The sequence below is a fragment of the Pongo pygmaeus genome, chromosome 6 (genome assembly GCF_028885625.2).
Source record: "Pongo pygmaeus isolate AG05252 chromosome 6, NHGRI_mPonPyg2-v2.0_pri, whole genome shotgun sequence".
Lineage (NCBI taxonomy): Eukaryota > Metazoa > Chordata > Mammalia > Primates > Hominidae > Pongo > Pongo pygmaeus.
In genome coordinates this window covers 155,141,025-155,154,078 of record NC_072379.2, presented here as the reverse complement: position 1 = coordinate 155,154,078, position 13,054 = coordinate 155,141,025, and the positions used below count along the sequence as shown (strand labels likewise).

The following is a 13,054-nucleotide window of genomic DNA, read 5'->3' as shown; positions in this document are numbered from 1 at the left end:
ATCCCAGCCCAAGACCAGGACCACCCGGGACCCAGAAGGCACATTCTCCAAAGACAATTTTCACTGCAAAGATTAGCTGTGTGTAACTGGCAACCATTGGAAAACTGAAGATGAAGGACTGAATTTTTTTTTTAAGTTTTCTAGCATGGATAATGCAGTTAGACTGAGCCCTGAGATTGCTAATTACAACAATCTCAATAAATACAAATAACTCTAACCCATCATGCCACCGGTCTTTGGAGCAAAATAGGAGCAATTATATTTCAAGTAAGTCAGTTCAAAGGCATGACTAACTCTTTACAAGGAGCCAAATTGTCCATGGGTGTTGAGTGGCTATGAAACATCACGCCCTTCATCTCTGCCAAGGAGCAGGTTCAGGTGCGTGCAGCTGGGTTTGGCCTCCAGCCTTCCCTTGGAAGAACAAGTGCTATAGTCCCAGGTCAGACTCCAGGCTGAGCTCAGAACATCAAAGGAAGTCAGTGGTGGAGACTGACTCATCCTGAGAGCAGCAACATCATCCTGACATCCAAGTACCGTGCATTTTGGTTGAAGCTTCCCCTCAACCCTAACGCCATCATAGCCAGGCGGAGGCCTTGAGGAAAGCTCCCCGGTCCAGCAGGCTCACCTTTCACACAGCTGTACCTCATCCCTGAACCTTGCCTGCACGGCCCAGCCAACCCACTGCTGCTGTGCTCCCAAAGGGATGGGGACAAAACATGACAGAGGCCATGGAGACTGAGCAGGCAAAGGAGTCCTTTACAATTTCTCTTCAGCATGAACCAGCGACATCCCACAGGACAACAAAGACTTATCATGCGAGTAGCTCATGAGCAGACACAGAATGCCAACTCAGATGTGTCCTTGCATGAGCGCTGGGTGAGAGGAGAAGGCAGGTAAGGCCTCAGCCTTCTGAGCACGAGTGGCCAGCCCTGCCAGGCAGTTGACCCAGGCAGTGGCAGCAAGCGACCAGAGGTCCCTGTCCCAACTCTTCCCCCAGGGTTGCCCCAGGTCTGGGAAGCCACCACTGCGGAGATACCAGCACCCTCATGTAGGTGCCCCTCCTCCTATGGTCAAGAAGAAACAACAAGCGGGCTCTGACTCCCTGAGGACACACTGGAGAGCAAAAGCAAGAGTAATCAGCGAGATGGGCCTGAGTCCAGCCCGCAGCACAGGGCTCGCCCAGGTGCTCCCTGCTGAGCCTGAGTCCAGCCAACAGCAGCTTGGAAATCAACTGACAAGTTGCTGATCTGAGAGTTATCCGTGGTGCCAGGTAACCTGGAAACTGTGTAGCTCAGATGAGACACCCACAGACCTGTATTGAGAGAAAAGGGGAGTCAGAAGGTATTTAACAATTTTTTAACAATTGTGATGTTAATTGTGTGATGCTCATCAGTGCAGGTCCCAGGAGGTGGCTGCCTGGAGGGTGGATCTGATGAGGATCCCACAGCTCCTCCTGCCCACAGCTCTCCCCACCAGCCTCAGGGTCCCCTCCCCAACAAGGGTCACTCCTCCTGACCAAAGGAAAGGATGAGATGCTGACCACAGGGTCCCTGCTGAAACCACGTCTTTCCCAGAAAGGGAAAGAAGGGCTGCCACACCCCTGACTCCACTTACATATGAGCAGGGACATGCCACTTCCTCGGGTTCAAATCCTAACTCAGCCACTTACTAGCTGTGTTGGGGGATTAAAGAGCTTGTTCACATAAACCACTTCTACGAGAGTCTGGCAGGCACATGGCCGGCCTTAGGCCTTTGTCTGTGGTTATGATTGTTATCTTCGTTAGTCGTCACTTAGAGAGAGATGTGCAGAGCTGCTGTGACGTGGTGTGGAAGACAGCAGAATCAGCAAACACTGCGTTAGAATAGTCTAGGTCAACGGCAAAGCTGGGGGTGTGCATGGAATGGGAAGGGGCCACGGCCAAAGGGGCCTCAAAGAGGAGGAAGGCAGGGAGAGCCTGGGAAAGGTTGCCATCCAGCGGGGAGCCCATGGGAACCCACGGTGGAGGGCCTTGGATGGCCCAAGTGCCTGCCGTGCCTCCTGGACCCCTGGCTCCTCCTCTAATAAGCTGTGCTGCCCTGAGGGGGTCAGACAACTCCTCCGAGCTGGGTTCCCTAGAAGGCCCAGCCATCACCCTTCCACCTAAACGGAGGCCTGCAAATCACCAAGGCCTCCTTGGTCTCAAACCTTGGAGCCAGCAGGACATACAATTGTCTGTGAGCACAGAGCAAGACCACAGCTGGGCCAAACGGTGGCCGCCTCAAAATGTGATGTGAGAGAGACTGGCAGGGCCCTCCTTCCCCAAATCATCCACAACATCTGTAAAAACCCCACCACTATGGCTTCATCCCTGTGGATTCATCCCACCACTGTCAGGCGTCAGGAGTCCCTGCCACACGCAGGTTTATACACTGCTGCCTAAACTCTCTAAATTCATTTGAAGCGAGCTCATCACAGCCGCGCTAAGCCCCTGCCTTCCACCCTGTCTCATACCTGGCAGGACACACACGGTCCATGTGTCTGCAAGCCTGGACCTCAGCCTCAGTGCTCCCTCTCCTCTGCAGCACCACACCCCCCTGGCTCTGCTGCTTCACCGCCTCCGTGTTTCTTGAACCTCCCCTTTCTCCCAGCCTACACCAGAGTCTGGACACCACTGGCCCGGTGGCCTCAGAGCTGGATCCCCCAGCAGGCTCTGGAGGATCCACCTCTGCTCATCCACCCTCTGCAAAGGCCCCCAAGCAGCCTCTCTGTGAGGCTGCACCCCGCAAAGCTGGCATTTGTCTTGGCCCTAAATGGCCGAATATTGTCTATTTCGCGTGGTTCAACCCATAAATGGTGGAGACGACTGCAGAGGTCCTGTTTAGAATCCTCAGTAGCTCCATTTGCCAAGCTGCTTAGCTACCTAGCTCCAACCTGTCCCTCCACACTATCCAGCAGCACCAAACACACAGCTTCCAGAACTCTCCCTGCATTTCGCCTTAGCTGTGACTTGGCTGTGTAGCCCTTCTGCCTGGCCTTATCCACATGTTCTCCTCTCTCTTCCCACTCGTCCTTAAGACCCAGCCTAGCTGTCACCTCCTCCAGAAAGCCTTCCTTGACCAATCCTCATCCACAGTAAGTAGTACCCGTGCTCCTAAAGCTTCCCTGGGATTAATACTGCACTGGCCACACTGGGCTTCAGTGATCTGTTTTTCCTTCCACTTCCTGCTCTAGTGTAGAACTCACAGGGCAGGGACAAGGTTTCATATCCCCAGCACCGGGAACAGCAGCCCTTGGTTAACATGTACTGAATGAATCACAGGAAGTGTTGGCTGGAGCTCATTCACACTAGCATGTAAATGACTAACATGCATCCTTTCCTGAAAACAACCCTTGATGGAGGAGAGGAAGGGGAAACCCCAGAGCCCCAGGCAAGTGAAGCCGGGGAAGCAGCCCCACCTGGAGAGGGACAGGTCCAGGGAGTTGGGAGGTCCAGCTTCAACCCTGGTTATGAAGGTGGGCTCCGTTCTGCACACCTCCTAAATGGCTTGGGTGGAGGGAATCGGGGTTCCTATTTGAACAACTGAGAGGCCCTTAAGGCAGTTGCTAAATGGAAAACTTCTCAAAGGGACTGGGAAGCGTGGGCAGCTCGGGAAATCGGAGCATCTAAGCAGGAAGCAGCTGAGCAGGTGAACTCCAACTGCCTCTGCTCCGAGCGGCTGGCTTCCCTGCAAACCGCAGTCCTGCCCCCACGCCCACGCACACTGCGGATTGGCACTTCACACAGACTAATTAACAAATAGCAGGGCGATTAAATCATGCAGCCCGTGGTATTTTCCTAACTCCTCTCAGTGGCGGCAGAGCATGAAAGTGAAATCAGGAGCTCTCCCCAGAGGCCCCGCTGCCGACCGCAGGCCACTTTTCAAAAGGAGCAGCAGCCACCGAAAAGGCACGGCCCTCATGCGCTCCAGAGACCATGGGCAGCTGCCTCCATGGCCGTGTCCTGCCCTGTCTCCCCTTCCAGCCCTGGGCTGGCTCTGGCCCCCGAGGAGTGGAGAGCAGGTCCCGGTCACTGTGGCTTTCCTTGCTTTCTGTCCCTGGGTCTTGCCCCTTGTGCCAAGCTGCTGGCTGCCCCCCTCAGCTCCCACCCACTTCCTCTCAGGGCACAGCTGCTCCAAAGCCGCCCCTCTCCTTCCTCCCCTTGCTCCAGGCATGCACACTGGGTCCCGCCTGGACACTCACCCTCTTGGTTATCTTCTCTCCTGCTGGTCAAGCACCCCTTTCTGCTGGGGTTCATCTCCTCTGGGCTCTGTCCTCTTCTCTCTACACGGCAGACAGAGGACCCAGCTGCCCCTCGTTCAAATGCCAGGAGAGGGCTCCCAGCCAGCATTCCAGACAGAACACTCCAGGTGCTCCGTGACACACGGAGAGAGACGTTCTAGAGCCTGGACAATTCCATAAATGGCCGTTAGGACTTTGCTTTAAGGACTTTGCTCTCGGAAGCTGGATTTTCCCTCTATCAGTTAGAATTCCGTGACAACATGGCACCCAAAACACAGATGCTGTTTACCTCTGTTCATACAGTCAAGCTCGTTAAAATTCGTTGAGGCCACTGACTATCATTCTACTGAAAATCACTTATAACAAATCAGACGTACAACAGATTTTGATGTTGCATAGTATTCAATTTGATCAAATCAGTCAAGACATTGAAAGCTCCCATAAGGGGAAGAAGGAGGACGACGTAGAAATATAAAGGGGTAAAATGATGGTACAATGGCCAGAGTGCAGAGTGCGCAGAAACTGGAATTCACCTTCCTCAAGGCCAGCTCAAGGCAGGATTCTAACACACACACACACACACACGCTCAGGCATGCACGCACATGTACACGCATGCACACGTGTGCACATGCATGTACATCAGCACACAGTGGCTTCACATGGCTGCTCGATGACTCCTTTCTGACATGAAAACGCCACTTTGCACTTTTCGCCCTCTCCCCTACTATGAATTCCTGCATACTTATCCCCAGAAATTAGAATTCACATGGCAGATAATAGAATTTCTGCCACTTAGTTCACGTATCTAACAAGGTAGGCTCTTTCTCTACTGGAAATGGTCATCTGTAAGTTATCATAACATTTCACGTGGGCTTCTTCCAGGGAACGGGAAGGAACAACGACAGTCAGCAACTGTCTCGAGCGCATTGCCTTGCTGGTTTAAATGCTCCAGGAAGTGTTTGCAGTGGGACCAACGGCAGGTAGAGGCAAAGGTGGAGTGTGCTGGGGGCAGGAGGGGCTGCCTGGGAAGGTAAAAAGGAATGGGAAGAAAGAGAGGGACCATCCCAGCGAGGAGCAGTGTGATCTTGATACCTTCAATGCCTGCGAGCCAAGCATTCAGGATTTATTTCTACCCCAATTATCCTAAGAGAGGCAATGGCCTCATTCAGTGCCATTCAGCCCATAGAGAAATGGGCTGTAGCTCCTAGATGACAATGGCTGCCAGCCTCTGCAGATGGGCAGGAGAGCTGCCAGAGAGAGCCAGGGCCATCCTAGTGGCGGTCGCGAGCCTCACCCCAACCCGCTCCAAACCCACCCCAGAGGCAGGTGCTGCCAATGCCATGTAAAGCACCTGCTGAGGTCTGGGAGAGGCCACGCCCATAATCACAGCAGGGCGTTTGCTGTGCTTTTGAGAGTCAGCCCATTACTCCTGCTGAGACGCCAGCATCTAAGTGCACCAAGAATGCTGTGACTAAGGGCTATTAACTGGGTGGCCCTAGTTGGACTGGAGAAATTGCTTGACTCTCAAAAAGTTCCCCATCTTGTTCCTTTCCAAAGGGTAAGTGTAATGTAGACGTACGTCATCATTTGTATTGGAAGACACGCTGGCCACTTCACTGAGTCAGGCTTTCACTGAAACATAATAGCTGCTCACATCCGAAAACAGAAACTATACTGCACTACACTATTCCATATTATACTCTGTGGTGCTGTGCTGTGCTATGCTGTGTAATATTATACTGGACTGCACTGTATTATGCTATACTATACTACACTATGTTATACTATACTATACAATACTGCATTATACTGTGTGTACTACACTCTCCTATGCTGCACTACAGTATATTATATAACACTATACTATACGATGCTATGCTATACTACACTACACCACGCTGTACTATATTATACTCTACCACACTGTGTTATGCTACAATACACTACACTATGCTACACTATGCCATATTATACTATACCATACTACATTACACTACACTACAATATGCTACACTATGCTATGTTATATTATACCACACTATATTATACTACACTATATTATGCTACACTATACTACACTATGCTACACTATGCTACACTATGCTACACGATGCTACACGATGCTACACGATACTACACTATACTACACGATGCTACACGATGCTACGCGATGCTACACGATGCTACACCATGCTACACCATGCTACACGATACTACACTATACTACACTATGCTACACTATGCTACATACACTATACTACACTATACTACACGATGCTACACTATGCTACACTATACTACACTATGCTACACGATGCTACACTATACTACACTATGCTACACTATACTACACTATACTACACAATGCTACACTATACTACATACACTATGCTACACTATACTACACTATGCTACACGATGCTACACTATACTACACTATGCTACACTATGCTACATACACTATGCTACACTATACTACACTATGCTACACTATGCTACATACACTATGCTACACTATACTACACTATGCTACACTATGCTACACTATACTACACTATGCTACACTATGCTACACTATGCTACAGTATGCTACACTATACTACATACACTATGCTACACTATACTACACTATGCTACACTATGCTACACTATGCTACAATATGCTACACTATACTGTATCATACTATACTACCCATACTACACTATGCTATAAAACAATACACTATGCTACGCTACACTATGCTATATTATACTATCCTGTGCTATATTATGCTACACTATTCTACCCTATATACACTATACTATACACTATACTGCCCTATATACACTATATTATACAGTGCTATTTTATACTACACTGTACTATATTATGCTATACTATGCTATGCTATATTATATTATACTATACCACACTATGTTATGCTACATTATACTATACAATGCTATATTTTACCATACTGTACTATGTTACGCTACACTACACTATGCTATGTTATGCTATATTATGCTATATTATACTATACCACACTGTATTATAATACACTACACTACACTATGCTACACAATGCTATGTACTACTGTACTCTACTGTACTATATTACACTACACTACACCACACTATGCTACATGATACTGTATCATAATATATTACACTACACTACACCACACTATGCTACATGATACTGTATCATAATATATTACACCACACCACACTATGCTATGCTATGCTACATTATACTGTACTGTAGTATATTATACTACACTGCACCACACTATGCTACACTATGCTACATGATACTGTATCATAATATATTACACTACACCACACTATGCTATGCTGTGCTACATTATACTGTACTGTAGTATATTAAACTACACTACACCACACTATGCTACACTATGCTACATGATACTCTACCACCCTGTTTTTACACTACACCCCACTATCCTACACTATGCTATATTATACTGTATAAGCCTATATGCTACACAATACACTATGCTACACTATACTATACTTTCTTATAGTGTACTATACTATGCTACACAATGCTAAACTTTACTCTACAGTGCTATATTACACTATACTGTACTATATTATGCTAAACTATGCTACGCTTATATTACATTATACCACACTATATTATGCTACATGATACTACACTATGCTATGCTATACTATACCACATTATATGATGCTACACTATACTACGCTGTACTACACTATGCTATATTATACTCTTATACCATACTGTAGTATATTATTCTACACTATACTGCACTATGCTATGCTACACTATATTATACTGTGCCTCACTATATTATGCTACACTATACTACACTGTGCTATATTATACTATACCACACTACATTATGCTACAAGAAACTACATTATGCTACACTATACCATACAATGCTATCTTATGCTATACTGTACTATATTGTGCTACACTATACCATACAATGCTATCTTATGCTATACTGTACTATATTGTGCTACACTATACCATACAGTGCTATCTTACGCTATACTGTACTATATTGTGCTGCACTATACCATACAATGCTATCTTACGCTATACTGTACTACATTGTGCTGCACTATACCATACAATGCTATCTTAGGCTATACTGTACTATATTGTGCTACACTATACCATACAATGCTATCTTATGCTATACTGTACTATATTGTGCTACACTATACCATACAATGCTATCTTATGCTATACTGTACTATATTGTGCTACACTATACCATACAGTGCTATCTTACGCTATACTGTACTATATTGTGCTACACTATACCATACAATGCTATCTTACGCTATACTGTACTATATTGTGCTACACTATACCATACAATGCTATCTTACGCTATACTGTACTATATTGTGCTGCACTATACCATACAATGCTATCTTACGCTATACTGTACTATATTGTGCTGCACTATACCATACAATGCTATCTTAGGCTATACTGTACTATATTGTGCTGCACTATACCATACAATGCTATCTTAGGCTATACTGTACTATATTGTGCTGCACTATACCATACAATGCTATCTTACGCTATGCTGTACTATATTGTGCTGCACTATACCATACAATGCTATCTTAGGCTATACTGTACTATATTGTGCTACACTATACCATACAATGCTATCTTACGCTATACTGTAGTATATTGTGCTGCACTATACCATACAATGCTATCTTACGCTATACTGTACTATATTGTGCTACACTATACCATACAATGCTATCTTACGCTATACTGTACTATATTGTGCTGCACTATACCATACAATGCTATCTTACGCTATGCTGTAGTATATTGTGCTGCACTATACCATACAATGCTATCTTACGCTATGCTGTAGTATATTGTGCTGCACTATACCATACAATGCTATCTTACGCTATGCTGTACTATATTGTGCTACACTATACCATACAATGCTATCTTACGCTATACTGTACTATATTGTGCTACACTATACCATACAATGCTATCTTACGCTATACTGTACTATATTATGCTACACTATACCATACAATGCTATCTTACGCTATACTGTACTATATTGTGCTACACTATACCATACAATGCTATCTTACGCTATACTGTACTATATTGTGCTGCACTATACCATACAATGCTATCTTATGCTATACTGTACTATATTATGCTACACTATGCTACATTATACTATACCACAGTATATTACATTAAACGATACTACACTATGCTACACTATACTATACAATGCTGTCTTATACTATACTGTACTGTATTATGGTATACTATGCTATGCTCTGCTAGATTCGACTAAACCACACTATAGTATGCTTCACTGCACTACACTATACCACACTACATGACACTACACTACACTCTATGATGCTGTACTACACTGCACTGCATTACTCTATGCTGCTCTGCTCTATAGTGACCACACTACTGCACACCACACCATACTATATTCTTCTTTCATAGCGTGTCTCCAGTGCAGAAGAAGGAACAAGGTCTGGAGTCAGGAATGGACACGCACATGATTTAAGGCAGGCCTCACCTCCCTCTGCACCTGCCTTTTATCTATCAAACAGGGATCCTAACATGTCCCTCGTCTATGGGCCAGAGTTGTTATAGTGACCAGATGTAGTCTGAGAAGCCACTTCGAGAAGTGTGAGGCTCCGTCCGCAGAGCCCCGTGATCCTTCAAACTGTGTACGTCGGAATTCACTGAACATCATCTATCTATTGGGTGACTGTCTCACTGAGCCCCCTCTCTTCTTTCCTCTTTTTCTTCAATACTGTTTGACCAAATCTGGAAAGGTTTGAACCCCATTTTTTTAAATCCCAGGTGGCCACAGCAGCTGCCCCAGCCCTGCGCCTGTCTGGACCTGTTGTGGAGCTGGCTGTACTGCCCTCGCATGTTGCCGCTGACGTTTCTGTGGAGCCTCTGGCCTGCACAAGCACATAGGGTGTGACAGGCTCCTGAGACTGCCATCACGAAGGACCGCAAACATGTGGCTTAAAACAACAGAAACGTCCTCCCTCACAATCCCAGAGTCCAGAGGCCTGAAATCAAGGTGTTGGCAGGGCCCTGTTCCCTCGGAGGCTCTGGATGGAATGTCCCCTCAACCCTCCCAGCCTCTGGGGCTGCCGTCGGTCCTGGGAGTCACCAGGCTTGCAGCTGCATGGCTCCCATCTCTGCCTATAGTGCTATACTATACTATATTATATCATATTGGACTACACTATGTTATGCTATGCTATACTGCACTGTGCCATACAACACTACACTAAACGATACTATGCTGTACTACACTACACCATGCCATACTATATTATACCCTACCACACTGTATTATGCTACACTATGTTGTGTCATATTCTACTATACTTGGTATAGCACTGGTAGAGTGCAGTGTAGTATAACAGCATACTGTAGCACTGCTGTTACGTGGCCTTCTCTCTGTGTGTCCATGCATATTTCCCTCCTTAGCAAACACAGTCATTGGGTTAAGGACCCATGTAAAGACCTCATATTAACTTGAGCATATCTGGAAAGACCCTATGCCCAAATAAAGTCACTTTCATAGGTACTGGCATCAGGATGTCAACATAGTTTTAGGGGGACACGATTCAACCCACAACACTGAGAGATTATCCCAGAAGCACCTCTGTCCTCCCCTGTCCCTAGAAACACTGTCACCCTGACTGTATAGGTGCCCCTGGGGAGGGGAGGCAGGCACCCCGTGGCTTTCCTCCAGGTGGGAAGGAAGTAGTGGGTGACAGTGGTTTGTCCGCTTTGGGGGAGGCCACCCATCTCGGTGGGTCTTCCTTTCCTCATCTGTACGTGTTCACCCCCCACATGAACCAGCAGAAGTGCTTAAGAAGCAAAGGAACTCATTACAGAAAAAGGAGTCACAAGTTTCAAGACCTAGTTAACATGGGAGGAGTTGGGTGGAGGGACTGGCTTGGAGGCCATTCACCTACAAGCTCATGGAAGTTTCGGTCAGCGATGATGGTGATAAGAGGGACCAGGTGGGAGACAGCCCACCATGAAGAGCAGGGAGGGCACTGCATCCCGCTGCCACCTGCCCCACAGCGTCCCAGGACCGCCTCCAGGGTGGGTTTCCAGCAGGTTGAATGCCCTCGATGGAAGGACACCAGATGCTGCCATGTTGGGTTTCACTGTGCACAGCAGACCCACGGACCAACTTCCTACCGGGGAAGAGCACGGGGAGAAGGTGGGGAGTGGGGTTTCCTGCATCTGTCTGCAGTGGGGAGCACCTGCACCTTTCCTGCATGGGGTCATGTGCTGTGCTGTTGCGTTTCCAACAGGTGCAGCCAGCTGCATAAGCAAACCTTGTAGTGGACGAAGCAAAGGAAACAGATCATGGTTTTGCCATCTTGATGATTGCCGTTCTGTGTGTACACGTCTGGAAATGTGCTAGTCACACCATTTATTTAACTCCTAGAACTTTAACAAACTCTGCTGTCAAGTTAAAGTAACTGTTCATTTTCTAAGAGATTCACTCAGGGCTGGCCAGGTCAGCTAGAACACTGAGTCCTTGCAGAACAAAGTGCTACTGAGATGGAGACCCTTTCCCCAGCCCACAGCCAGTAAAAAACCAAACACAACTGGAAGACTGTGGATGTCACTGCATTTGGGATGGAGGGAGGAGCATCCAGCTAGTGGTCCACAAGGAAGCAGCATCTCTCCAAAATCAGGGGCACAGCAGCAGGCCTGACGCGGCCTCCAGAGCCTCGGCCACAGCAGGCATTGATCAGGGGCCTCTGCAGCGTGCTCAGCAACTGCATGGTGGCAGGAAGACTGGACCCTCGATTCACTTTGCTTCTGGACGTCCTGGTGGCTAATGAGATCTGTAGCATTTCCTCCACTGGTAAGCACCAGCAGCAGGGCACTGTTGAGAGGACGATGGTCCTTCTACGCCAGCTTCCTGCTCCCCCGTGGACTCCCTACACCTCCATCCACTGCCAGCCTCAGAATAGTCATATGTGTGCACGCTAGATAAGCTAAAGCTACCTCGCTGCGGGTAAGACGGTGGACTCTGATGTCGAATCCAAGTTCAAATCTCTACCCACTGTGTCCCTGCTGTGACGGGGAAGTTAGTCTCCCCGCCTTTGCCATGGGAGCACTGTCATGCTGACCCCACTGTGCTGATGTGGTAAGTGCTTAGATAACACCAAGTCAAGGGCATGGCTGAGCATCTGGTGCCTGGAAGAACCAGGACAGTGGACATTAGGGTCCTCACTATCATTGTTCTGCCCCCACCCCACCATCCGTTTGCCCTTATGATGGGCGCCCGCTCCTCTACTGACAGGTGCAGCCACTAAGCAGCCCTGTCAGGAGGTGGAGGGAAGAAGGAAGGAGTGCCAAGGGTGTTCTCCTCCCAGGCCACCCCTGACTCAGGGGCACAGCCAGTCCCAACGCAGAGCATCTCCTCTGGCTGAGCTCCCGTGGGACAGCCTCACAGTCCTGCTCCCACGATGGACATCCCTGCACCCCACTCTAGCACTTGCTGGTCTCTGTGTGACCGCCCCACCCCCTTCGAGTTCTTAGCTCTTCCACACTCACGTGAGAAAATGCTCCGGATTAATCTCTTCCTGCCATGAGCACTCAGGATGGCTTTCTGATTGGCCCCGAATCAGTGGGCGTAGTCTTCTGTCTAGAAACCAAAGGTCCTGCAGTCTTGAAGGTCTCCATCCCCTGAGAGTGAGGTGAGGCTCAGTGATAGAAGGCGCCCTCGCAGGGGTG

General features: G+C 47.7%; 1 pseudogene; it reads right to left on the bottom strand.

Moving 5' to 3' along the window:
• Positions 1 to 849: 849 nt before the first annotated feature.
• Positions 850 to 11,582, bottom strand: LOC129041667 (uncharacterized; annotated as a pseudogene).
• Between the last annotated feature and the right edge of the window lie 1,472 nt (positions 11,583 to 13,054).